General features: G+C 36.8%; 1 protein-coding gene across 1 annotated transcript in view; it reads left to right on the forward strand.

The window, feature by feature from the left end:
* The window catches only part of MARCH1 (membrane-associated ring finger (C3HC4) 1, E3 ubiquitin protein ligase), a 635,452-nt gene that overhangs the window by 40,790 nt on the left and 566,946 nt on the right, over positions 1–27,716 (forward strand). The window lies entirely within an intron of this gene.

Raw genomic sequence — 27,716 nt, forward strand, 5'->3', positions numbered from 1 at the left:
ATAGGACAGAGCGGAGTTTAGGGCTGTTGTACATAGGGTCGCTATGAGTCGCAGGCGACTCGACGGCACATAACAACAACAACAACAACATGCAAATGACACAACTTTGCTTGTTGAAAATGCAGAAGACTTGAAGCACTTCTTGCAGAAAGTAAAGGAATGCATCTCAATACCAAGAAAGCAAAGATTCTTACCACTGGATCAATAGGCAACCTCATGATGGATGGAGAGGAGATAGAAACTGTCACCAGCTTTGCCTTGCTTTGATCCACAATTAACACCTTTGCTATCAGCAGTCAGGAAATAAGGAGATGCATTGTATTGAGAAAATCTGCAGCTAGGAAACTTTTCAAATTATTGAGGAGTAATGCTGTTAGTTTGAGGACTAAGATGTGTCTGATTCAAGCCATAGTCTTTCCAATCACTTGTTATGTATCTGAGAACTGGACAATGAATAAGCATGACAGAAGAAGAATTGACACCTTTGACCTGTGGTTTTGAAGAAGACCACAGAAGAGAACAAAAGGATGTCTTAGAGAGGGTGCAGCCAGAGTGCCCTTTGGAGGCAAGAAAGATGAGGCTTCATCTCACATATATTGGGCATGCTGTTAGGAGGTGCTATTCCTTGGAGAAGGACATGATGCTGGGAAGGGTGGAGGTTCAAAAAAGGAGAGGAAGACCCTTAACCAGGTGGGTTGACATGGTGACTGCTTCATTGATCTCTTGTGTGCCAGGAGGTGTGAATTGGACACAGAATAGAAAAGGGTTCGGATTTGCTGTTCATAGGGTTGCAATCAGTCATACTTGACTCAATGGTACTTAACAACAGTAAGGATGTCTGTGAAAGAAAGAAAAGCAATCATTTCCACTGTGGAGCTGTAATGCTCACTTTGGCAGGGTCTCTGTGTGTCTCTGGCAGAGAAAAAAAGCAGTTCTAGGAATCAGACTACAACACAATCAAGGACTAGTCACGAGTTGGTTACAATTCTGTAGTAATCAGTTTCAGTTTGGTTGGGTTTTGTCATTTTTCTGAGATAAGTAAAGCTGTTTCTTTATCTCAATTTCAGTTAATGAGTCTTTTAAACAACTTCATTTAAATAGTATTTTTGGCTCAGAGAACATTGATTGCAGTTTTATTAAAATTAGAAAAGGAAAATATTAGATTCCTAAAGGCTTAATGTTATTTGATCATCCTTATCATTAGTTTCCTCTAGGTAGAATTTTTCAGCTGCTTTAATTACTTCTTCTGATCATTCTGCTTTGTAAATGTTTATTTCCAGCAGTGATAATGATAAAATGGATGAATCAGGATGGACTATTATCAATGTATTAAATCATCTAAGACTAATTTAATGACCACAGATATGATTTTAAACACAGCACAACACAATACAACCTTATGTTTGATGATAATATGGATTTGTTTGGAATTTTATTTTGTTATAGAATTTAAACAATAGATTTTCTAAAACTCTTGCACCCTAAAAGCTCAAAACTTACTGCAGTTAATTCAGTTTGGACTCAGAGTCCTCCATCTCGTATCCAAGGCTGTAAACTACATAAAGAAAATGGTTCACCAGACTTACCTTTTATCCTTCAAGAGATAAGATCTGAGAAGTAGAGTAGATTGCAAAAGCAATGGGAAAAACTAAGAGATTTAGAATTTGAAGCTTCACTTTCCACTTTTTCAGTATTTCTATCTTATAAAAGATATTTTTTCCTTTGATTCCTGGAATTATTTGTAAATTAAATTATAAATACAGATTTAAAGACTAATAAAAGCAGTAATTTTCTAATGTTACTAACTAAAATAAGTCAAGATTTCTTTTTAGCTTATGTACTTTGAACTTTATAATCTTACCTCCCTCATGACACAAAAAGTGAATTTGTAACAAATTTTATTACCTTGGATTATTGAAATTACTCTTATTTTCATCTGCTTTATACTTAAATGCCAGTTATTTTTTTAATATTTAAAATTTTACAAATTATGCACACACATAAAATGCTGTAAGCAGGCATAAGAAACTAATATACATTGGTGCTATGAGTGCAAGCACAGGGTATTTTTTTTAAATAACCCTAAGTATTGGCCACACATTGACACATTGTTCTTGACCTAATGGTCTATGTGGAGAACTAGCTGCTTATTTAGCGATGCTCCTGTTGTTGTTTGTTACCATCAAGTTGAGTATAACTCATATTGCCCATGTGAAAAACAGACATGAAAGTTATCCTACTGGTGCCATTTTTATAAACTCTGACATACTTTAACCCATTGTCAAAGTCAAGGTGTGAATTCATCTTTTGAGTGTCTTCTACACTTTTGCTGGCCCTCCACCTTTCTAAGCACAGAGAAATGTAAAATATAAATTTTGTTAGATAAGAAAAGACAACAATTTTCCTAAAACTGTATTTAATTAGAAAACAAGATTTTTTTTACAAAAAAGTTACCACTGATTTGAAATCTGAAGAATGAGAGTTAATAAAACAAAGAAGAAAGAGAAGTGCACTTAAATGAGGGAACAATGTGCAAATGAATTGGCAGCCAATAGCACAGGTTGTATGAAGATCTAAACGACAAATATTGGGGTAAAGTGTCAAATAAGACCAATTTTATAAGGAGATGCAGTGGTAAAATATGCTGGATAATATAGCCCAAGTTAACAAATTTTCTTTTTATCCTAAAAGTCATAATGGTTATAAATAGTTAGCAACATAGTTGCATTATGTTTGCATTTTAAAAAGCTCAGTTTGAAGTGATGGTAATGAAATGGTAAGAGAACAGATGTGGGTACAATGCTTAGGAGAGTTTCAATATCTCAGGAGAGAAATGATGTCAGCCAGAAAAAAAAATGTGGGTGGTGTTTGAAAATAAAAGAAAATCCATGAATATGAAATGTCCAAAGTCACCTTTACAGGACTGAATTTGGAAGGAGTGAGAAAGAAACCACCCTATTTTATAATTCTGCAGCTTAATTATGGAATTATTCTTTGAATTTCAAAAACTAGAGTGGAAGCAAGTTTGAGTAGGAAGTTGAGAAAGATGGCAAGATTCACATTAGATATACTCATTCCAAAGATATTTTGAATATTCAAATATAGTATATTACTAGGTTTTGAATAAGTGAACTGGGCACTTAGAAAAGTAATCAGAGTTCAGCATAATGTTGCCAAAGCTGTAAGCATTAATGAGCTTTCCCAATGAAATGTAAAATGAGATCAGAAGATCTGAATTAGTGGTTTCACCTTTTTCAAACTGTTTTTAATCAAACCATTTATTTATAAGTTCAAAACTAATATATGTTGACTACTGTAGTCCTTAACATTCATAAACAAATGCTTCAAATAGTCTTAACCTTAAGCAAGGAAAATTGTGTCTGCTGAATATTATATGAACAATATGAGCCTGGGGACTAAGGTGTGCCTGATACAGGCCATGGTCTTTGCAATTACTTGCAATGCATCAGAAAGCTTGACAATGACTAGGGATGATAGAAGGAAAATTTATGCCTTTGAGCTGTGCTGGGGAAGAATATTGACTATACAATGGATTGCTAGGAGAATAAACAAGTTCATCCTGGAGAGGATGAAAGCAGGCTGCTCCATGGAGACAAGAATTCTGAAGCTTTGCCTGACAATCTTTAGGCATGTTGCAAGGAGTGACCAGTCCTTGGAGAGGGATGTCATGCTTGGAACGTTAGAAGGACAGCGAAAGAGAGGAAGACCCTGGATGAGATGGATTGACTCAGTGACTGGATTAATGGGGTCGTTGTGTCAGAGATGATGAAGTTGGCTCAGGATAGAGCAGGATTCAAAGCTGTGTACTATGTTTTACTATGGTTGCTATGAGATGCAAGCGACTCGACAGCACATAACAACAGCAAACAACAACTAAATATTGCAAAGTGTTTAGGAATCTTCTCTTTGTTGTTGTATTTTTCTTCATAGAGTCTAGCTTTTGAGATAATTGATCAGAATATGAACTGAATTTAGTAAGTGAAATGAAAAGATACAACTATGTGGCACAACTTTCCACCTCTGAGCTATACGGTATACCTTCACTCTATTTGAATTATTTTGATCCATATATAAGTTCTAAATGAAAAAAAAATTAAGTGTTGTGGAATTCCATTTTTTCCTGAATATTATTAATAATTTGTAATAATACATATGATTGTGTGTAGAGTCAATAAAACACAGGTAAACTTCTTTCTGGTATTCTCTGCTTTGGACCAAGATTATTTGACACAGTCAATGATGTCCTTTATCACTTTTATTATACAATTTGAATTTCTGCCAATTTTTTGTCAATGTACAACTGAGATAGTTTTTTTAAATTATTTTCAGTTAAAATCTTTGTAACATGATATTAATGATATTGCTTGATAATTTACATATTCTATTTGAGAGCCTTTCTTTGGAGGACTATGAATATGGATTGCTTTTATGTGGTTGGCCAATTACAGAGTTTTCCCTGAGCCTACAGGAAGCTTGTATGGAAGCTCTTGGCTTTGGCTCTGTGGCAACAGTCCCACATAAGTTCTGATTTATGTCTCTGGCTCTTTCCTAAGCTTCTGTTGCTTTCATGTAGATTTTGGTATGAATGGCACAAAAATCTCTGACCCGAAATGTCACGTGCTGCACTCCCTGCATCGTCTTCCTTGTGAAATTCCCATGATTGCTGCTAAGTCAGGTCAAATTCACTTGATACAATGGGAAGAACTAACCAATACCACTATAATTATTTTATACACACCCTATTTCCACTCATGTGGAAAAGTAAAAATCAGTGGTTAGAAAACAATTGTGCATGATAAACCATTATCACCAAAGAAACTGATGATATAACCTCAGTAAGACCTTGGTTTTTCTTTACTGAAAATACTGAGATTCCTAGAAGTTTCTATTCACAAGTATTTCTTATATAGTACATTTTGTAAGATCAATGTGGAGGGCCATTATTTGAACTATTATAATAAAGATATTCAATTAACAAGTGTTTTTTTGTTGTTGTTAGTGGTGGTGTAAGTCAAATTGACTACAACTCTTCTGGATATTACACTATACTCGGAAACTTCACCATGTCCAAACCCCTTGTATGTGTTATTCCTTCTCATTGAAGATTTTCCTGTCTCTGACTCTTTACCATTCAAGCATAGGATCCTTTACAAGAAATTGCTCCCTTATGACAAAATGTCTAGAGTATATGAAATGAAATCTCACTATACTTGCCTCTGAGGAGCACTTTGGCTGCACTTTTTCCAATAACAATTTGTTATTTTGACAGTCAATAGATGACCCAATATTCTTCACCAACACCACAATTTAAGGACATGAATTTTTCTTTGGTCTTATTTATTCATTGTATGAAACAATTGAAAATACCAAGGACTGGCTGTAGTTGATGCTGATGTGATTGTTGATATTATGTGCTGCTGAATCAGAGCTGACTCATAACTGATCCTCCACAGGGCTTTCAGAGGCTGTCAGTCACACAGGAAGAGATTGCTCACCCTCCTTTCATAAAGCAACTGGTGGATCTGAACTACATATATTTGAGTTGACAATACAGCTACTTATCACTAGGCCACCAATGTTCCTTTTAATATGATTTGTGTTGCAGAATTTTTTGTATAATCACTTTAATCTTTCCTATATCAAGGTCATATGTTTTACTACTGCTTTAAAATTTTTTACTGCTGCTGAAGATCTCTCAAGGTGCTCAGGAGCAATGATGTTCATTTAAAGACTAAAGTACATTTGATTCAAGACATTTTCTTTTCAATTACCTCCTGTGCACCTGAAAGTTGGAAAATGAGTAAGGATGATAGAATCAGAATTACCGTTGGAAGTCCTGTTGGAGAAGAGTACTTAATATGGAATAGACTGATAAAAGAAGAAACAAACACGTCCTGGAGAAAGTGAACCAGGGTCCTCCTTAAAGGCAAGGATGATGAAGCTTTGTTTCACATGCTCTGGGTATATAATTAGGAAGGCTCAGTCCTTAGAAGGGTATACCATGCTTAGAAAGACGAAGGAAAGGAATACCCTAAAAAGATGCATCAACACTGAGTACAGCCATGTGCTATCGTATAGCTGAGAGGATGTAGACCACATAGGATAGGACAATGTTCAGATCTTTTATGACTCTTGTTATGAGTCATAGTCAACTTGATGAAACTTAACAACCACAATAATTAATAATAGATATCGATACTTATTTGTTACATTTTGATCAGTTTCAGACTGTTGTTGTGTACCGTAGAGTCATAACCTACCCAAAGCTGTCCCCATCCACAACATCCAAAGTATCAAAATAATAGCTACAAAGTTAGCTTATGCTCCCACACCTACTTCTACTAATTACTTGGTCGGATGTTCCTTGCAAATGGACTCAAAGCCTTGACTTTACTCACCCTATTGGAGTTTATTAGAGAAATAGCTAGACAGGGGTGTATGGCAGTGACAAAGTATATCACACAGTGAAAGTTCAGATTTAGTGAAGATTAGACCAAACCAAGAAAATTCATAGCAAGGAAAATTCTCACTTCAGACTACCTTTCAGTTAAAAAGAGAAATCCCACATTCAGTCCCATTCAGTCCAGCAACACAAAGACAGGAGAAGCTTCTGGTTTCCTCAATTTTCCAAGTATGTCTCACAGCAATCACAAGTCAATTCTTCCCTAAGCAGTCCAGCAAGCTTAACCTTTATCTCTGGCTCCATCTCTAGGACTCTGTTAGGCTGCACCTCACCAAAGTCTCCCTACACTATGGTCAGCTCTCTTTCTTATGCTGGCCCATTGCTGATGTTAGAAGATACTAATCAACGGCAAATCATATGTCCACAGTTGAGGCAGTGGAGAACACACCCCAAAGGAGCTACTGGTGATGACTGGAGCATCAAAAATTTGTTTTACTTACACATTCCCACCTGATTGTGTGATTAGATCTAGGGCAATGGATATTGTTACCATGTGTCATCAAGTGAGAACTGTCCCACAGCTGACCCTCCAATGGGTTTCAGCGACAGTTAATCACATGGGAAGAGATTGTCCTTCCTTCTTCTACAGAGCAGCAGGTGATTTTGAACTGCATGCCTTTGGGATCTCAGGATAGTTTCTTACCACTAGACCACGAAAGCTCCCTAAGGCAAGAGATAGAAAAGTAAAATATCCTAACACCAGCTGTACTTTACAGTAGATCTTGAATGTTCTTTTTGAAAATGAATACAATGTAATTTTTCATTATCAATCTGATACATTGTATGATTATGTTATTTCAATACCAAGGCATTTGTTCTTGTTGTTTGTGTACCATTGAGTCAAAATTTACCAATCCCTGACCCTCCAGTTGGTTTTCAGAGACAGTTAAACTGCACAGAGGGAGATTTCCCATCCTTCCCTCCGCAGAAAGAACAGCTGGTAGATTTGAACTGTATTACCTTCAGGATTGAAGCACAATTTCTCACCACTAGGCCAACAATAACTGCAAACAACCCATTTAAGACTGCTAATTTGTAGGAATATTGAAATTCTAGTGTTGCATTTCATTTTAGAAGACTTACAGATTTTTCTATAATTCTTGCTTTCTACATTCTGCATTCTGATTGGTAACAAATATTTGTAATAGTTTCTTGTCATTTTGTAGCATTCCAAATCAGCATATGAACATCTCCTAAAAAAGCTATTCTCTAGTCATATTTTGATTACTTTCTAACTTGAATAATTAATCATTCACTACTTTTATTTTCTTTAGGACTGCTCTAATGAAGATAAAACAAGTGGTTGTTATGTGTTGTCAAGTCCCTGTGAATTATAGATGTCTTGTGAACAATGGATCTGAAACCTGTCCTAGCCTGTGCCATCCTCATAATCTCTGACACTCTTGATCCCATTGCTAGAGTCACTGTATCAATCTATCTTGTTGAAAATCTTCCTCTCCAACAGTGACCCTCCACTTTTTTGAGCATGATGTCTTTCTCCACGAACTCCCCTCACCCAACAACATGCACAAAGTATGTGACATGAAATTTCAATATCTTTGCCTCCAGTGAGCACTCTGGCTTCACCTTCTCCAAGACAGACATGTTTGTTTTCTTGACAGACCACGGGATAGTCAATAGTCTTCCCCAACATCACAACTAAAAGACAAGTAGATGGCTTTAAAAAACAATTTTTTTTTCTTTTACAGTTTAAGAGGAAGTACAAAATTCAAAGTGTCAGCTCCAGAGGGAGATCTGGTCTTTCTCTATCTGTAATGGAAGAAAATTTGTGTTTCCTTTAACATCAGTAGAGTCAGTATTATTTACAATTTTCCATTTGTCTTGATGTTACTCAGTGTCAGGGATTTCTAGTAAAGACAAGAGAGTTCTCTACCAAAAGACAAGGGAGAGGCTAGAGATTGTTATGCTGAGTAAACTAAATCAGATATATAAGAACACATTTGTATAAGACTCTTACTGTAAAAACAGAAGGATAAACATTGTATCTCAATGTCAAGAAAATGAAGATTCTTATCACTGGACCCAATTATTAAGATGAATGGAGAGGAGATTCAAACTGCCAACTGCTTCACCTTGCTTGGATTCACAATTAACACTCTCGGTAACAACAGTCAGGAAATAAGGAGATGCATTGGACTAGGAAAGTCTGCAGTTAGCAACCTCTCCAAATTATTGAGGAGTGATGCTGTCAGTTAGAGGACTAAAACGTGTCTGACTCAAGCCATGATCTCTCTGATCACTTGCTATGCATCTGAGAGCTGGACAATGAATAAGGATGGCAGGAAAGGAATTGAAACTTTTTTGAACTGTTGGAGAAGAGCACTGAACACCCCATAGACACCCAAAAGAACAAACAGTTATATGTCTTGGAGAGGCTGCAGTCAGAGTGTTCTTTGAGGCAGGAATGATGAGGCTTCACCTCACATACTTTGGACATGTTACTTGAAGATCCTGTTCCTTGGAGAGGGACATGATGCTAGGAAGGGTGGAGGGCTGGCAAAGAAGAGAAAGACCCTCAATCAGGTAGACTGACATAGTGACTGCTATAATGGGCTCTTGTGTGTTAGAAAGTGTGAGGATGGTGCATGATAGAGCAGAGTTTAGATCTTCTGCTATGAGTCATACTTGACATCACCTAACAGAAACAGCAACAACAACCTGTAAGATGTGTGTGGGTATCCAAAGAGGGAAGAGGAGAGGGGAGGTGGGCTGAAGGTATGGACAGAGAGGAAAATCATGGGCTCATAGAGTTTGATGGGAGGAAGGAAGGGGAAAAAGAAAAAAGACACATGTCTACTCCCGGTAATTATTTCTTGATGGTAGCAAGGTCCACACCCTCTGCTTAATTTCTTACTTTTTTTTTTAGTCTCTATCTTTTTCAATAGCAAATAATACTAAGAATCTATTCTAGACATGTTCCAAATTTTATTGGTTAAGAAAAGAAAATGAACCTCTAAAAATCATAGAAATAAAAATTACACAGTTTGAACAACCAGAAAAGAGTTGTGACATGAAAGCTTATAACATAGAGCATTTCAAAGGACAACTGAGGTCATTAATATAAGCAATTGAGGTTGAGTAAGATGTATGTTTTTGTTATTTGGTGTCATCAAGTCAACGCTGACTCATAGTGATCCTATGAACAACAAATTGAAAACTTGTCCCATGCTACAACGTACTGAAAATCTCCAATATGCTCAAGCTCATTGTTATAATCACTACATCATCTAATTTCTCTGAATGTCTTACTCTCTTTTATAAATCCTCCATTTTTCAGACATACTATCATTTTCCAAGGACTAGGGCTCCTGATGTTTCACCATCCCTACCTTTAAGGAGTACAGTATAACAACTGAATGTATACAATGCTAGGCATATTCTCACATAAAACACACCATGAAATTTGATTTGCAAATAGATAAAACTGGTTCTCCTTAAGAGTGAACAGGCATAATGTAGGAACAATTTTATACTCCAAAAATGTGTAAATCTTTTTAAAAATGTAAATACATAAGACAGTGTGTTCAGAAGAGTAACTAGGGCAAAAGGGTAACACAATGGACAGTGGTACTTTTGGAGAATAGATTGTTATATTATAGTTCCTCAGCTCCATCATCAACACTCTTAGCACCATCAGTCAGGAAATCAAAAGATGAATTGCATTGAGGAAGTCTTCTATCACGGACCTCTTCAAAGTGCTAAAAAGTAATGATGTCAATCTAGATACTAAGATACTAATCCAGGTCATGGTTTTTGCCATTTCTTGTTATGCATCAAAGACCTGGACAATGACTTAGGATGAGAGATGAATTGATACCTCTGAATGATGGTGCTGGAGAAGAAAAAAAAAACAAATAGATCTGTCTTGGAGAGGGTGAAACCAAGTCTCTCTTTGGAGGCTAGGATGTTGAAGCTCCATCTCACATACTTTGGACACATGGCCAGGAAGGACCAGTTCTTAGACACAGGCATCATGCTTGGAAGGGTTAAGGGACAGGGCAAGAGAGGAAGGTCCTGGATAAGGTGGATTGGCATGTTAATTGAGGCAATGAGATTAGGTGTGTTGGAGTCAGTGAGATTGGCTCAGGATAGGGCAGAGTTCAGAGATACGGCACATAGGGTCACTATGAGTCAGAATGACTTGATGGCGTGTAACAACAACAACAACATAGTTTTATGTAAGTAGTGACTGTTGGGAAAAAAAGAGCATTTTTAACTTTGTCTCTTGTTGCACTTCCGTAATATTTTGGCATTTGAAGTCATGAAACATATAAAAATTATCAAGAAAACAAATGATGTCTCAAAATGTGATAGAGGAGAAAGTGAATAGATATAGAGTTAGAAAGACCTGGATCGTAATTTATCTTTACAATATAGTAGCCATAGACCTTGGCCAGGTTTTTTAAGTTCTCTTAACCTAAGTTTTCTTATTTTTATATTCACCAACGTATTTTGAAGAGACTGCTGAAAGAAGTGAAAGAAATTGTGTTAATAGTGCACTAACACAGGGTCTGGTATTCTGGAGCTACTCAGTAAAGACAGCTCACAGAGGTTTTGCAGTCATTTGAGAGTGAACTTCAAAAGTAAATGGTGAAAAAAAATTTTTTAAAATAAAAAAAAGTAAATGGTGAATTCCACCACAATTCTGGTACTTAGCAGCTGTGAAAGTTGCTTACCCATTCTGTGTGTCACCTTCTCCGTCCATAACTGGATAGAGTAACGACACTTATAACAAAGGGCTGTTTTCATAATTAAATACAACTATGACCTTTAAATTCTGCTTGGTGTGTGATGAATATCCAGTATGTATTTATAATAATTTTAATTTTATTATTGACTGTTGTTGTTATTATGTGGCATCTACAGGGACCTAGTTATACAAATTATTAATCAATAAGAAATTGTTGAATTGTTACTATTAACATCAATAGAAGTCTGATGGTGGTGTTTTTAGGTTATCCAGTTAAGAAAGGGAAAATATATGAAGCTAAAGTGTCAAGACATACTTCACTAATCTGAAACAGTCTATAGGCTTTTTTGATGATTGATATAATGTATAGTGATAATCCATGAAAACTCTCACATTGGACTACATGAAAAGCAATCCTTTGCTTGCTGATCAGCCTTAGATTTTAATTCTTATTCTTAACAAATTCTGTAATGCCTTTGCAGCGTTTTCAATGTAATTACAAACATCTGGTCTCACTGACTCTCTTTAGTTTTACAGTGTTATTGCTCAAGCTCCAGACGTTCTTTTTAGAAGTGCCCTTTTATTGCTCATTTTGGAGACATGAGACAGCGTTGAGTACAAAATGGTTGCTGTGAAATAAGTAATTTCTGATAAGCAACAGAGATGTTTAGCACTTTTTCCTTGTTAAATACATGTGCTTTCCCCTTGAACTTATAGCTTACAGGTAGTAGTTTCCATTTTTCTGGTCACAAAAAAGTAGAAATGAAGGAAGTTGCTATCATCGACCATATGTGTGCTGTTTAATTTTTATTTGGCTTGCTCCTTTTCTTTTCCCATATTTCTGTATTAATTATTAAATAGATTGTTTCTAGTTGTTATTGTTGCGTGTGGGGTTTTTTTCCGTAAGGAAATTCATAGGTAGTTTTTCTGTTCTGGAATAACTCTTCTAATTTTCTGTTTTCTATACAACTTGCATAAGTATGGAACTTGAATAATTAAGATTCTAGAAATATTTAGACTTGATCAAAATTCTTAACATCACTTAAGGAGGAAATTTTTATTGTATAGAACCATCAAAGCACACAGATGTAAACTGTAGGAGATTGCAAACAAATTTTGTAACAAAACACATCAAATCCCTTTACCTGTTTGGTAATCATTATCAAGAGAGTGGCCTAGCTGTGAAAATTCATGCTGTAATCCCAAAGGCACAGAGTTTGCATTCACCACCTACCTGATCCATGAGAGGAGGATGGACAGTCTTCTTTCCTGCTTCTGAAAACCTGCTAGAGGCTCAGTTACAGTCAGTTTTAACTCAACAACATACATTTTTAATAACATGCCTTTATAAAATTGGAATTGTTGGAAATATTGATGCAGTGGAACAGATTATACCTCCGATGGGTGCATTAAAAGGTAGTGACGTAGTCCATAGCATATTGGACTGCTAACCAGAAATTGGTGATGCTTCTTTGATTTGACTCAACCTGCAGCTTCAAGGGAGAGGATGAGTAATGCTCTTCTTATGCTTTGAAAATTTATGCATTGAGTTGGAACACAGTTGTTATTCTGAAAGTGAATTATCTAAATTTTGCTTATATTTTTTGAGACAATATTAAAATATATTCATATATGATTAGACTTAACTCATATTTTATCTTAATGTTTCCAATACTATGTACTTTATTTTACAAACTAGCAATAACATTCTTGACAGCATCAGTCAGGAAATCAAAAGATGAATTGGATTAGGAGAATCTATTTTTAGGGACCTCTCCAGGGTGATAAAGAGCAACAATATCAGTCTATAAACTGAGGTGCACATGGCCCAGGACAATGACAATAGATGACAGAAAAATGTATGACATTGTTTTGTGGTATTTTACTGGAGGAGAATATTAACATACCAGAGACTGCCAAAGAACAGTTTTGTCCTGGTTGTTGTTGTCATGTGCCATTGAGTTATTTGGGACTCATAGCAACCCTTTGTACAACAGCCCTAAGCCCTGCTTTATGCTGTGCCAATCTTATTATCTCTGACACACCTACCCCCATAACCTCACATACTGAATCAATCCATCTCATCGAGGGTCTTCTTCTCCTGCTCTGTCTCTCCACCCTCCCAAGCATGACGGCCCTCTTCAACAATTGGTCCCTCCTTGGAACATGTCAAAGTAAATCAGATGAAGCTTCAAAATCCTTGCCTCCAAGGAGCAAACTGGCTTAACCCTCTCCAGGACGAACCTGTGTATTCTCTTAGCAGTCTATAGTATAATCAATACTCCTCTCTAACACCATAGATAAAATGAATCAATTCTCCTTCTATCATCCCTAGTCATTGTCAGTTTCTGTAATTGCAAAGACCATGCTCCACATCAGGTACACCTTAGTCTCCAGACTGATATCATTACTCTTCACTAACAGCAGACTTTCCCAATGCAATGCATCTTTTAATTTCCTGCCCACTTCTGCCAAGACTATTGATTGTGGAGCCAACCAAACTAAAACTGTTAAAAATATCAATCTCTTCACCATCCATCACGATGCTGCCAATCAGCCCAGTAGTGAGAATCTTTGTTTTCTTGATGTTGAGCGTCAATCTGTATTGAAGGCTGCAGTACTTGATCTGCAACAAGCACTTCCACTCCTCCTCAGTTTCAGCGAGCAGGGTTGTGTCATCTGCATAACACAGATTGTTGATGAGTCATCCTCCAATCCTGATGCCACATTTCTCCTCATAGAACTCAGCCTCCTGGATAATTTGCTCTGCATACAGATTGAAAAGGTATGAAGATAGGACACATTCCTGACATACTCCTTTCCCAATTTTGAACCATGCAGTGTTTCCTTGCTCTATTTCTGACATCTATCTGCCTCCTGATCCAAGTATTGGTTTTGCATAAGCATGATCAAGTGTTCTGGAATCCCCATTCTTCTCAGAGTCAGCCACAATTTGCTGTGATCCACACAGTCAAATGCCTTTGTATAGTCAATGAAACACAGATAGACATCCCTCTGGTACTCCCTGCTTTCAGCCAAGGTCCGTCTAACATTAGCTATAATATCTCTAGTACCATGGCCTCTTCTAAATCCAGCCTGCATATCTGGGAGTTCTCTGTTGATATATTGTTCCAGTCATTTTTGGATAATCCTCAGCAGAATCTTGCTTGCATGTGATATTAATGATATTGGTCGATGATTTTCATATTCTGTTGGATCACCTCTCTTTTGAATGGGAACAAATATAGATCTCTTCCATCCAGTTGGCTAGGTGGTTGTCCTCCAGATTTCTTGCTACAACTTGGTGAGCACATCCAGGGCAGCATCTCTTTGCTGAAATATGTCAATTGGCATGCCATCAATTCCTGAGGCAATGTTTCTGCCAGTTCTTTCAAAGTAGCTTGGAGAGGGTAAAATCAAGTTGCTTCTTTGAGGTAAGGATTTTGAAGATCTGTCTCACATAACTTGGGGCATGTTGCCCTGAGGGACCAGTTTTTGGGAAAGGATATTGTGCTTCGAAGGGTGGATGGAGAGTGCAAGAAAGGAAGATCCTGAATGAAAGATATGATATGGATTGTAAAAAAAACTGGGTTATGGGGTTAGATGTGGTGGAGACAGTGAGATTGGTTTAGAAGAGGGCAGGGTTCAGATCTATTGTGCATAGAGTCACTATGAGCAGCAGCTAACTCCATAGCACCTAATAACAATATATCTGAAGTTACTAATTATAGACATTTCAGTCTAGGCTTAATAAATAGGACTTTAACTATATTTGAGCTTAAATATCCTTACTCCCAGATAAGGCACCTTACTTACAACCACTGCACCTCTGTCTATGAGGATTTGTGTGTTGCACAAGTGTTCTGATGTGGAACAGATTTTAGAAAAGCTTACAAATTAAAACGGACTAGAAATACTAGGTCAATCACAACCATACAATCTAAAGATGCAAAGTTACTTTCTTTTAAATATTGCGTAAGTCAGGCAAGGAATTTTATAGTCACAGGAGGGAAAAAGAAGGGTTTTGTCAACCAAGCTACTTCCTGGATTCTGTGATGTATAGTATTTGTAATAGTTTAGTCATCCCATAGATTTATCTTCAACTAAAACTGCTAAATAAAACAATAACAATGATGTGTGTAAAAATTTAAGTGAATGAAAGTAATTTATAGATTCAAATATGAAATGTTTTAATGCAATTTCATGTTTTCCTTTCATCTCATTTTTAAACAATCAATTGCAAGTAACTTTGTAGAAGTCACTGTATATAACTTTCTAGAGTAGTATTCTGGTTGGATCAATAAATGTTTAAGCTATGCATTATTCTAAGGAAATCCAGGGCACAAACACTGTCTAATGAATAATACAAGATGTATTGGTACAGTGTCTGTAACAGTAGGCTTAAGCATGGCAGGAGTTGTGAAGATGACACAGGTTTGAGCAAGGTTTTGATCTGTTGTACAAAGACAACTATGAATCTGAATCGATTGGATGACACCTAACAACAATGAAATAATAATAATAACAATAATAACAACAACAACAATGATGATGATGATGATGATGATGATGATGATGATTATTATTATTAGAAAATGAGCAAGCAAGATAATAAACGGGCTTAACAGAATTGAGACAAAATACAACTAACATGTGAAGAAATAAAAATAAGAATTTAAGGGTAAATACTTTGAAGGTTGAAGAAATCTGAGTTTAAATTCCAGCTCATCTGCTTAAAATTGACGTGTTGTAAGGTATTTGAGCACTCCTATACCTTGAATCCTCTTCTTTAAATCTCTATAAGATTTTCAAGTTTGTTTGTTTGTTTTTTTCCTTTAAAAAGTAGAGTTCTGGACTGTCTGTCCTTCAAGGAGTCTCTGGATAGGCTTGAACTGTTATTCTTTCAGTGAGGTAACTAGGGATTAACTCCTGGCTTACTTAGAATCAAGCATTTCTTAATTTTAAATCACATGTTATCATTTGTAGCCTAAAATTAGAGGGGGCTCTGGTGAGTGATGCAGACCCTAGGGAGGTTTCACTGCTAACCCAAAGATGGCTCCTTCTATGGTAGTGCAAATCTATCAAAGGCTCCCAGTTAGACAAGAACTCTCCTCCTGGGAGATTTGTAGCCTCTGAAAACCCACAGGAGTCAGTTTACGGACTAGAAAACAATGAGTTTTATAAGAGGTTAGAATTAATTCAAGCAAGAGAGGAAACGTGGAATGAGGCCTGAGAATGACAACTGCAAAGATTCAGAAGGGAATAAACCAGGAAAACAAAAGGGACTTGAAGATCTGTCTGGATGGAAGTTGTAGAGATGGTACTGAGTTTCTGAATCCCAACTGTGCACTATATGAGATAGATGACACAGTTTAACCTGACTTCTGCCAAAAGCAAAATGTCTTGCTTTCCCTCTAAATCTTAGAGTGGATTTAAAATGCATTTCCATATGTCCTTCTCTCACATTTCTGAGTGTACCAACTCACGTGCTCATTATTACTATCTCTATCCCTGCAAAATATATTTTTTTCTAATCAACAAGATTCCCTTAAACACAGCATATGCTCAAAGAAATTTTAATTAATACTCAAATTAGAAATTTCCTTTTAGCAATAACATGTCAAATTCAGGTTGCAGAACTTCCGGTAAAGTAGGTCAATCAAGCTGGGGTCGGATCGCCAATTGTGTGCTTGAATCAGAAAGGCTTATCTAGGAGAGCCAGGTAGTTACCATGGAGAATGGACATTCAGGAAACACGTGATCAGTGAAAGGCATATTTTATTTGAGCTGAAATTATTATTGAGTTTTGGTTAGCGGTGGTTTTCATTGCAAGTACATTGCCTAGCTGGAGATAAACAAATATCAGTATCTGTGTGGTTTTATTTTTTTTTCTTCTCAAAATACTAAGTGACAAAAACAGCGCAGCAGGAAGCTAGCAGTGCAGGCAATGTGTGTAGCACCGAAGAGAGAAAAATCGAATGAAAGGACCTTATTTTTACTATGATTAGCCCAGAGTCTGTGACTAATCACAGCAGACTCAGTAATGTTCATTCAAAAGATTGTCTTATAACAATGCTTAGAACAAAAAAACAAAACTTTTTATAGAACAATTTACAATAAAAGCAATAAATATGTGTTAGTGGAAACACAGAAAAGCATGAAGAAGCAAAAAAAAATTATCTATGATTTCCTGTAACCAGTGTTAAGCACTACTAAATTTCAGAGAAATTTATTTCCACTATTTGTTTTATAATTAGTTTTTATTTGGTTTGAGATAATTTAATATTTAAACGTCAAGGCTTTTATTCTTTTCCTTGAAACAAATTCACCTAAATTTATTATTAATTCTTTATTATCAATATTTAGTAACTGAATATCACTTTATGAAATAAATACATCAAAATTTATTTAACAATATCCTTATTGCAACACACTTAGGATATTATATTTAGATTATTGTTGCAATGCATTTGGGTTATTAGGTTGGTTATTTCAATAAACATATTTGGGCATAAAATAAGTTTGATAATTTAAAATTATTTTCTTAAAATAGATGCTTAGAAATTAATTATAAGTATGCCTGGGGAACAATGGATTTAAAAACTGCTGGAAAACTTCTTAAACACACAACAAGGCATAAGCATAAAGGTATGTAAGGGGTCCTGATAGTGTCATGGTTAAGCACTGAGCTGCTAACCAGGAGGTCAGTGCTTCTAACTCCCCAGAAGCTCCTCAGGGGAAAAGCTCAGTTCCCATTCAGGTTACAGATTATCGCACCATATATAGCACTTCTATTCTATCTTACAAGGTTCATGTGAGTTGAATTCGTTGGCAACACAACTACCAAAAAAGTGTCTGGATTCTTACTGTGCGCATAACTAATGTGTGTCCTGCCAAGTGCCTACCCTCATGAGATGTATATTGCAATGGTTGCAACATGGGCTTACCCCTAGCTGAGATGCTGACGACAGTGAGGGATTGGGTAGGGTTTTTTGCTGTTGTACAGAGGGTAAATATGAGTCAGAGTTGATTCCATGGCACCTACCAACAGCAAAATACTAGCTGTAGCCAAATCTGTAACTTGTTTTGTATGCTTATTTCCTTTATTTAGTAAAGCGTTTTTTTTTTTTAGATTTAAATGTTTTTGTATTTTTTTAAATGGTTTATTAATCTTTTATACTTACTCTTTAGGATATGACTGCTATGCATTTGGCACATTTTACTATTGAGTTCATGAATGCCTTTCTTTAAAGAGCAAACATTTTTATATTTGTTTTGTCCCATATATTTTTAACATTTTTGATGTATAAATTCTTATTAGTTATGCTGTCATTTAAACCTAACTTTTTTAAGCTTAGAAAATGTTCCTCTATCTTAAACATGTGAAATATACCTCTCTCCCCCCTTATCCTAGATTTTATGACGTAATTTAGAAAAGAATTTCTGTAAGCTATTAAAAACTTAGTTTGTTGAACAATATGTTATTAATCAATAATTATTTTAACATGAGTTATCACATTGCTGTGTTTCACTATGATAGACAAATTTATTAAGCCATAACATTGAAAGAGAAATCCTGGACTTGGAAATAAGAATCATTGAGATTGAATTTCACCAGGGTGCTTTCTTTCATCTCTGCTTTTCTCTGCATGATAGAGAATTAGTTTCTCCCCAAAGCAAGGAAATGGTGACCAGAAATTCTCGAAGCTCTGCCACCATAGAATAAGTCCCTCCCTGTTGAGTCAGTTTTCAAAATGAATATCAATAGTCACACATAATACCCACATAACCAAAATTATTCAGTCCCAAATTGAGCCATATGATGAGTGGGAAAAGAATAATTACTCCAAAAACGTGGAAGGTGCAGTAATCACCCCAAGGTCTAGAGTCATTAAAGACAACAACAAATTACACAGAGGCTATGGATGGAATAACATTTTACTCACACAGAAAAGAGATACAGCAAGGTGAAGTTTAACAATGAGCATTGGTCCTCCATAGCCAAAGTCACTTTTCACCATCAATTCAAGTACCTTGTTCAACACGTACTTCTTTCATATTGCAGGTAAAGGCTCTCATTTCTTCTCTTTGAGAAACCGATAGCGAGGTTGATCAGAAACCGATACGTTGCTATGTATATAAAAAATATATATGATACTATGTATATAAACAAAACAACGACATCTACATGAAGACTGAAGTGGGAAAGTTATTCAAATAAGAGAGAGGGAGGAAAGGTGTCTGGGTTCTCAGACTATTTAATTAAGGCATATCTTAGCATAAAGAAGGATGACTTTGAGAAGAAGTGTGGAGGCTATCTCAAACTATCCTGCTAACAACAATTAATAGGAAAATGGGCCTGGTAGTAGATATGAAGTGACTGGCCCTTAATGTAAGGGCTTTTGTTCTCTTTGAATTTATCCCTGTTTGGTTATGCAGATCTTCTCCTATCTTTCGTATTCTTTCCTCTCATCCAAAATGTGGAACCATCTGAAAAATTACAGGACAACAGACAGATGGTCATTAGTACTGAGATTTTCTTGCTTTTAAAACTGATTAGAGAAAACAGCATGACTGTTTACAAACAATTTGGTTCTTAATATCCAGCTCCTAAATTGAACCTACCCTTCCAAAGTTTGATGCCTTCAAACTAGGAAGGGGAAGCCCCACCACAATCCCCAGGAAGCCTCCAACAGAAATGAACATAAAGCTCAAGCATCTCTTTAAGGACAAGTGGGCCTAAGGTTGGACAGAATCTCCAGAAAATTACTGTATCTGAGGAGTTGGTAAAAAAAAACAAACAAACAAAACAAAACTAAAAAACCCAAAGATAGCTGAGTAGATTATATTAACAAGGTCAGGGAAGAAGAAAGAAAGTTTTGTGATTCTTTAGTCTCTTCCCTGCTGCTCCTCATCCTTCTGAACCTCTATGACCATGAACCTGTTTGCATGGACAGCACTAATGCCAAGATTCTTTAAAAAGGAAAGTGCTGTTGATAAGAATTAAAACTGAATTCTTTGAAACACAAAGGGAAATTTGGAACCTAATGACTTGTTTCAAAAGCTTGGAATGTTCACACTTTTTTTTTTTTCAATTAGGAAAATCTAATTAAAATTTGATACTTAGCCTTTCCTTTCCTTTTTTTTTTAATGCTATCCCTGGTGTGCAGTAAGAAAGGTTTGAGGCTTAAATTTGTATAGGGAACCTTGTTTTGCAACAGTCTTGCTTTCAAATTTAAGAGTGTTTCAATTTATATCTTTTTATTTTTTTATTGTTTGTTTATTTTGTATTGAACTGGAGTAATGACAGTAGTGTGTCAGAGACAGTGAAATTGGCTCAGAGTAGAGCAGGGTTCAGAGCTATTGTGTAGGGGATCACGGAGTTGCAGTCAACAAGGTGGCACATAAAAACAACAGCAGTTGATTTGCATATAAAATTTGTATGCATTGTGTTTCACACATCCTTTCATTTACATTGTTTCATACAATCTTTTTCATACATTATGCTTTATAAAACTAATCATCATTTAACTATACCCACCATTACCCATCTTTTTAGGCCCCCTGGATCTCTCACATATCCTTTGGCCCTCCCTCTACCTACAGAATTGTACAACCCTATGATGCCACCCCCCCCCCCAAGCTCACCCTCAACCCTATTCTCCCATCCCTTCCCCATTGAAATTCCATAAACATACTACTAGTTATCCTTCTATTTTTACAATAATGGACCTTGTACAGTATTTGTCAGGAATATAACACAAGGATATTAGAACTGAGATGAAAGTGGAGATTTGCACACCAAAGTTCATGCTGGCATTATTCACAATCACAAGGAAATGGAAACAGCTCAAAATGGATTAAGAAACTGTGTTACATTCACATGATGGAGTACTATGCAACACTCAGAAACAATAATTTTTTAAAATACTACATGAACAAACTCTGTATCTTTTATAAGCCATGTTTTGCAACTGTTACTAATTGTAAAAAATCTATTTTAAATGAGAGTCTAAGCAGATTTGTACATGTAATATTTATATGATTTCATGTTGCCTTCATAATTTATATGCATACTAATGTGTCTTGTCTATTATCTAAACAAAAAACTCACCACCATCCAATCAATTTGATGCATAGTGATACTAGAGGAGAGGGTAGAACTGCTCAATGAGATTGTACACAGCTTTAGTTTGCTTGGCTCCATAGTCAACAGTCTTGGCACCAGCAGCCAGGAAATTAAAAGGCACCTTGCCATGGGAAAGTCTGCTGTTAGGGACCTCTCCAAAGTGCTGAAGAGCAATGGTGTCTCTCTGGAGACAAAGGTGCGTCTGATACAGGCCATGGTTTTTGCAATCACTTGTTATGTTATGCATCAGAGAGTTGGACAATGACCAAGAAGGATAAAAGGAGAATTGATGCCTTTGAGCTGTGGCGCTGGAGAAGAGTATTGAATGTACCATGGACTGCTAGGAAAACAAACAGATTTGCCCTGGAAAGGGTTAAACCAGGTGGCTCCTTGGAGGCAAGGATTCTGAGGCTCCGTCTAACTTACTTTGGACATGTTGTGAGGCGAGACCGGTCCTTACAGAGGGACATCATGCTTGGGAGGGTGGAGGGACAGCGCAGGAGAGGAAGGCCCTCTATGAGGTGGATTGATTCAGTGACTGGGATAATTGGGATGGGAGTGTCAGAGACAGTGCGATTGGCACAGGACAGAGTGGAGTTTAGGGCTGTTGTACATAGGGTCGCTATGAGTCGCAGGTGACTCGACGGCACATAACAACAACAACAACATATATCTTTACAGAAGCAAATGAACAAATATTTCTTCCAACGGGTTCCTGGTGGGTTGCTTAACAGCCAAACACTCAACCACTCTCTCTCATTGTTCTTTTATTGTCATTGAGTGGAAACTGACTAATAGCTGACCTTCCAGTGGGTTTTGATAGTTGTAAATTGCGCCAGAGAAGATTGCAGTGTTTCTCCAGCGGAGATACTGATGGATATGAACCACAAGAAAGGGATTCTAAACTACTAATAGAGCTATACAAAGACTTCTTTTAAAGGACCTAATTGTATTATGATCTTATTTTAAAATTGAAATCCAGAAAATTCCCCAATGAGAAGAAAACACCAAAAACTAATAGAAGTTAGTAAATGAGAGTTTCATCAGCAGTTGAAACTAAGTCCTGGGTAGGAATCTGTCAGAGTGGAAAAGCCTTGAAGAAAAATACTGTCGAGCAAATGAAGCTTCGTACAAAAATGATAGGGAGCTCTGGTGGTCTAGTGGTAAGGGTTTGCACTGTTGAACCAAAGGCACATCATTTGAATCTACCACTTGCTCCACAGGAGAAAGGTAAGTAATCAACTCCTGTGGAATTCACTACCCCTGAAAACCTACTAGCAGGTCAGCTATTAGTTGGTCCCAACTTGACAGTACACAAAAACAACAGCACAAATAATGTGGTGTTCGAGAAGACTATCCAATTGATTTAAAATAAAACAACAACAGCAAAACCACAAAATAGTACCAGATGAATATCTATCTGTGTTTCATTGACTATGCAAAGGCATTTGACTGTGTGGAACACATCAAACTGTGACTGGCTCTGAGAAGAATGAGAATGCCAGAACACACGATCATGCTTATGCAAAATCTATCCTTGGACCAGGAGGTGGTCATCAGAATAGAGCAGGGAAATACTGCCTGGTTCAAAATTCGGAAGGGTGTGTGCCAAGAATGTGTCTTATCTCCCTAACTTTTCAACCTATATACAGAACAGGTTACCTGTGAGGCTGGCCTCTATGGGAAGAAATGTGGCATCAGGATTGGAGGAAGACTTATCAACAATCTATATTATAAATATGACACAACCGTGCTTGCTGAAACTGAGGAGAACCTGAAGTGCTTGCTGCAGAAGGTCAAGGACTGGCACTTTCAATATGGATTGAAGCTCAATATTAAGAAAACAAAGTTTCTCACCACTGGGCCAATTGGCAGCATCATGATAGATAGTGAAGAGATTGAGACCGTAAACAGCTTTAGTTTGTTTGACTCCACAATCAGTAGTCTTGGCACCAGCAGCCAGGAAATTAAAAGACAAATTGCACTGGGAAAGTCTGCTGTCAGAGACCTCTCCAAAGTACTGAAGAGCAATGGCGTCAGTCTGGAAACTAAGGTGCGCCTAATCCAGGCCATGGTCTTTGTAATTAATTGCTATGCTTCAGAGAATTGGACAATGACTATCGTTAAAATAAGGAGAATTGATGCCTTTGAGCTGTGGTGCTGGAGAAGAGTATTGAATTTACCATAGACTGCTAAGAGAACAAACAGGTTTGTCATAGAGAGGGTGAAACTAGGCTGTTCCTTGGAGACAAGGTTCTAAAGCCTCGTCTGACCTACTTTGGTATGTTGCAAGGAGGGACTAGTCCTTGGAGTGGGACATCATGCTTGAAAAGGCTAAGGGACAGCGCAAGAGTAGAAGACCCTATAAAAGATGAATTGATTCAGTGACTTGGGTAATGGGTAGTAGGTGCATCAGACACAATAAGATTGGCACAGGATAGAACAGGTTTTAGGCTGTTGTACACAGGATCACTATGGGTTGCAGGTGACTCAATGGCATCTAACAACAACAACATGTTGTGGAAAAAGTACAACCAGGATGTGCACCTTTTCCTCAGAAGCAAGGATGATGAAATTTTGTCTCACATAACTTGGGTGTGTTGTTAAGAAGAGGCTAGTGCTTAGAGAAAGATGTTATGCTTGGACAAGTGGAGGATCATTGAAAGAAAGGAAGACCTCAATAAGATGAATTGACACAAAGACTGTATCTCTGACACAAGTATATCAGATATGGTGAGGATAGCACAGGATAGGGCAAGACTCAAACCTTTTGTTCATAGATTAGCTATGAGTCATACTTGACTTGATGATGCATAGAAATGCTAACAATGCACATTAAGAGTGTGTCTATCATTTCTCAGCCTTTTGGCTAAGATCAAGAGAAGAGTGTGGCTGTGTTTTCTATTTTTGATTCTCCCCCCTTATTTTCATCGGTATACATATTCATATATATTGTGTTTCATTCATGTACATAGTGGGTTTGTGTGTGTATGTGTATTTCACACTTTCCTTTATTGACATTACATTTAATACATTTATTCTCATCTCATACCATGTTTTTTTTTATAAAATTAATCACCACTGGACCAAGCCCAACATTACCCCATTTTTCAAGATCTTCATCAGATTCTTCCCATTTCCTTTGCCCTTTCACTTTACTCACTGAATTGTGCAACCCTGTGATTTTATATTTTCTAGTTTTAAAGCAGCATTCAATAGGTATATGCACAAATGTTGAAATTTTCTGCTCTTTGAAAGATAGAGTTTATTCCACTTATAGCTCTTTGGGAGATAAAGTAAGTTCCTTCTATTTTGCCCTGTATTGTTTCCACAAGAGATGGTAAAGCAGTAAAGGTTTAATTATATTGATTTGGTCTGGTGATTTTGCTTAATTTAATTAAGAATTTAATTACTGACCACTGATTTTTATTCCAGATATTCTCATGTTCTTTTGATTCAACATTTTTATCCACCAATGAATTTCAAACATTAGTGCTTATCAAAGATTTTGTTAAGGCACAAATTTCTCATCTGTATTTTACAGTCACTATTCAGCCAGCACAGGATAGAGCAGGGTTTAGGGCTGTTGTATATAGGGTCGCTATGAGTTGCAAACGACTCGACGGCACATAACAACAACAACAACAATTCAGCCAACAGAGGGTAGAGCCTGAGAATCTAGGGAGATCTAGCAGCCTCACCCAGGGGACTTACATTGCTAACTCAAAGGCTGCACCTCTTTGGCCAATTAAAAGATGGATACTCTCCTCTCTTTGAGATTTGTACAGCCTTAGAAAATGGAAAATGTTCACTTGGTGGTAATAGATGAACTGATTAGACTGCTAACGCAAAGGATCAGGATGTTAAGGGTATGTAATGGGTAGGCACTCAGCCTTTAACCAAAATAATGGGAAGTCAAAGCCATCAGGGAGAACAGACCTGATGATCCTCTTTCATAAATATTGAAGTCAAGTAAACCCTATTAGAAAATCTTCTCAGTCTTATGGGGTCACTATGAGTCAAAAAATCACATAATAGTCACCAAGCTCTGGTGACCTTAGATTTTAGTGTATTGAACTGTTACTCCAAAGAACTTGGAAGCAGGAGTTCCATCCATTTCCTAAATAACATGCCTCTGGAAACTCTATGAACTTTGATAAATGTTGATAGTTGTAGAGTGGCTTCAGGCCTTTTGTTCATAGGGTTGCCATGAGTCATGCTCCACTCAAAGGCAAACAACAACAACAATAACTCCAAAGAACATGCCTATCTAGTGACAATAGTTGACAAACATATCCTTGAAGAAAGATGAAACACTCTCCCATAAGATTTACAGCCTCAAATACTTAATGGAGCATTGCTTTGAGTTGGAAAAGATCACAAAGCAATGAGTGAGTGAACAACAGTAACCCCTGGAGTAAACGTTTATAAGACTGGTCAGAGGCAAAAGAGGAATCTTAGAGAATTCTTCCCCATAAAACATCCATTAAAACCCCTATAGAGTATTGTTATAGTGGGGCATATTGGATCACGGTGATCCAGTGTCAACTACCTGTGAGCAAGTTTTACAAGTTCCTAAGTGATGTTGACTTGGTGTTTCTGAAATCCACACTTTAAGAACCAGTGCTATAGATAATAAGCTGTAACTCCAAAGTGGAACTATATAGTTGGCTTGGTTTTTTAAACTTCACTTCTTGGTCCTGAAATGAGTAAAGTAAAAAAAGAAAAAAAAAGAATGTAGTCTCTGGATGTTTCTTGCTTATTGTGGAAATTTGTAGAATTTGATGAACTACAGTGTCATTAGCAAGTGAAAAATATCCAAAAGTGGTCCTGTCACAGTCTTATAACAAGTGATTTTTAAACAGATCATTGCATTGCATTATCAGTTTGACTCAAGGGCTCCTTCTCAGAAATCTTTTTGTCTCATTTGAGAGTGTTCTTAAACACCTTACCACACAGAAAAAGGAAGGAAAAAAAAAGGAAAAGTATGCTCACTTTACTACATGTTTTAGGAAGCACAGTAGAAATAAGTTACTGTTTCAGCAGCAGAAATTAGACTTTTACACCTGACTTAGAGGTTATTGAGTTTATCTTTCACTATGACTTCTCTAGATCTTATCTGATGTTTCTATGCAGATGGGAAGAACTATGTAAATAGGGGTATGCTGGCCTATCCACAAGCGGACTGGCTATCTACTATTCCACAAGGAGATTGGCCAGTCACAACAATCTACCAGAGGACTGGTTAGTCTTACCAATAAATTAAAGAGCTTTAGGTGTAGAGACAGGAATTCTTCCCCTGCCAGAGGAGATGGAGTTCTTCACCTAGCCAGAGGAGAAAGACCACCCCCAACTTGGTGAGATGGAAGACATGCTTTAGTACAGCAGCAGTGGCAATGGCTGAACTGGAGAATTGGATGTGAGATTGGACTTTGGAGGTGGGGTGCAATATTGGTAGGACTGAAAACTTTGTTGGACAATTATTGGGCAAGCCAATACTGGCAGGACTGAGAACTTGGGAACTCTGAGAGCCATAGACTTCTATGGTGAGGTGCTTGTGTGCACCATTTTGCAGCTGCCTTGACTGTATTTTATTATTAATCTGAATTACATATTATTATAATCTGAATGATAATTATCATAATCTGAATTAAGTCCCCAATATGGTTCTCTGTGGTGTGTAAGCAATCATATACTATTTTGAGCCCAGCTGATCAGTAAGATTGATGTGGAGAAGAAGGAGGCATGGGAGAATGGACATATCTGACTTCATAGAAATTTGTTTTGTGTTATTGATGCTGTGGGTGGGGATAGTTTCCCCCTGTGAATTTTGTGAAAGTCAGATATGCTGCTCCCCATATGTCCCTTGCTCTTTTTACACAGCTAATTTTAAAGAATTCTACCCATATCATCATCTATTTGATAAGACTAAGAATATAACAAATATAAAATATGTTGCTAAAATGTGTTTTTGATTTTGCAAATGGGATTGCAGACTTAATTTATGCATGTCACCCCAATCCACCAAGAATTGAAATGGAAAATAAAAGGTCCATGGCTTTGAAAAAAGTGAAAACAAAAAATCAAGCTTAATTTTAAGTAGAAACAGTTACAACCTTTTATTGAAAAATAAGACACTGTCATTGAACTGTGTGCAAATAACTGCATACAAAGAGAGAGCGTGTGTAAAGCTACAGACTATTTATCAATCATTGGCTATAATTAAAATACAAAATATGAAGACCCCTATAAAACCTAGGGAGGAAAAGGAATTATTTTCAACTGAGGTCCCAGGAATAGATGGTATACCAATTGACATATTTCAGCAATAAAAGATGCTGCCCTGGACGTGCTCACAAAGATGTGCCAAGATATCTGGAGAACAACCACTT

The sequence above is a fragment of the Elephantulus edwardii genome, unplaced genomic scaffold (genome assembly GCF_000299155.1).
Source record: "Elephantulus edwardii isolate Elephantulus edwardi_28Jun2011 unplaced genomic scaffold, EleEdw1.0 scaffold00119, whole genome shotgun sequence".
Classification (NCBI taxonomy): domain Eukaryota; kingdom Metazoa; phylum Chordata; class Mammalia; order Macroscelidea; family Macroscelididae; genus Elephantulus; species Elephantulus edwardii.